The sequence below is a fragment of the Atractosteus spatula genome, unplaced genomic scaffold (assembly GCF_055471065.1).
Source record: "Atractosteus spatula isolate fAtrSpa1 unplaced genomic scaffold, fAtrSpa1.hap1 Scaffold_94, whole genome shotgun sequence".
In the NCBI taxonomy this organism is placed as follows: Eukaryota; Metazoa; Chordata; class Actinopteri; order Semionotiformes; family Lepisosteidae; genus Atractosteus; species Atractosteus spatula.
The window spans coordinates 36,109-37,871 of NW_028296928.1; the positions used below are offsets into that span (position 1 = coordinate 36,109).

Here is a 1,763-nt window from a genome sequence, read left to right on the forward strand (position 1 = left end):
TTCAAATAAAACAGAATTGAAAGACAGTCGAGTAAGGAGGTAGAAAAAAAGCACTCCCCCGTCTGGGAATTAACCACCGTCGCACGTGTGACTGGATACAAAAATAATATATTAATTTTTTCCCAGTCTCTTGAAGCTTCAATGCGATTATTTTTCCTTCCTTATTTCTTCATTCCCATTAATTTACTCTGTAGTAGAGGAAACGCGAAAGTAGGAAACTGCAGGCATTCTTCATGAATGGTGGATTGTGATCAGTGAGCATCTGCACATCTCTAAGTCTGTTCCACTACCTTTTCCATCGGGGATGTAGCTCAGTGGTAGAGCGCATGCTTCGCATGTATGAGGTCCCGGGTTCAATCCCTGGCATCTCCAGGTGCTTTATATTACAGTACTCACATTGCAATCTTCTGTTGAGTGAGAACTCTTTGCTCGTGTTCAGAGAGAGCCAGGTTTACACAATTAAACTCGACGTGCCGCAGAGTTGCGCTGCTGTTTTAAATGTACCTCATTTAGTTCTGTTAAATCCTAAATTATTTGAACTAGTAATTTAGTTCAAATTCAGGAAATCCAGAGATTGCTTCACACTTGTCGTGACTGTTGCAGAAAACACCTGTTGAATCTCACCCGGGATTTCTTGAGAGATCATTCAGCGAGCGAATCCTCCTTCTGAACTCCGCACTAAACTGAAAGCTTCACGAACTCCTCACTGCGTGTCCTGTACTGTTACAAATGCTCTCGTCTAGATGTGAAGCACAGCCATAAACACACTTTGAACTTTTTCCGTTTGTTTAGGTAAATGCAAAAGAGCATGACAAGTATTGATCGAATAAAATATCCATGGCACAACTCGAGAAAGTACTGAAGGACTACACATCGACTTTTGATGATTACAAGAGATTCAAGAAACACAACCGTCCGCACCTGGGTTTGGATCCTGAACGCTAGAGTTAAAAGAACATAAGCGACGGATATGACCTATAAACTCTCTTAATTGTCTTATAGTTTATGAAATAAAACAATTTCTTAATAATTTCTTACTGTTGATAGACGATTTATTGAATTTTAACAAAATCACAATTACAAACTTTTTCGGTTAAACTGTTATTCACATACTCTAACGTAAATAAACGTTAGTGTCTTCCGGTGTGTGAGCCAATTTCTCCAAAAAATATTTGTTAGTCTGTCAGGAGGCTGTGCAAGGTGTTAAGAAATAGAATTTCTAAAAGACAGGCTCCCTAAGCTTAACATCAAGGCAGAAAAAATGCTGTTTTCTCTACAGAAATGCTCTTTAAATTTCAGCACTGTTGCAACTCCCTTTATAAAGGGTGTGCACACATATACAACCAAGGCATTGAAAGTTTTTTTTTAATTATTGTTCCAAAAAATGTTCCATTTGTTTTCTTTTTAATGTTGTTGATTAAAAGATTGTATTAAATGTGAAAAAAAATCTGAATGTGAAAAAAGGTCAAAATGCTATTGAAAAAATCAGTAATGTGAGGAAAGATTAATTGCGGGAGCCCCTTACCTCCCCATGTCATGCTGTATTTCTCACTCATTCTACTGGGAGTGGTGCCGTCGCTTCTGGATAAAGTCTGTCAGTGGTCATTCCAGACGGGTCAGGTATGACTGCTCTTCGGCACAAGAGACACGTAACTTGCGAGGATCCCGACAGTGTCGACTTTCTTTCAGAGCCCGTATAGCTCAGTCGGTAGAGCATCAGACTTTTAATCTGAGGGCCCAGGGTTCAACTCCCTGTTCGGGCG

At 39.6% G+C, this 1,763-nt stretch overlaps 2 non-coding genes across 2 annotated transcripts; both read left to right on the forward strand.

Annotated features, from left to right (window-relative positions):
• The first annotated feature begins 300 nt into the window (after positions 1 to 300).
• On the forward strand, positions 301 to 372 carry trnaa-cgc (transfer RNA alanine (anticodon CGC)). The gene has a single exon. It is a non-coding gene; the product is annotated as a tRNA-Ala (tRNA).
• Positions 373 to 1,690: 1,318 nt separating this feature from the next.
• On the forward strand, positions 1,691 to 1,763 carry trnak-uuu (transfer RNA lysine (anticodon UUU)). The gene has a single exon. It is a non-coding gene; the product is annotated as a tRNA-Lys (tRNA).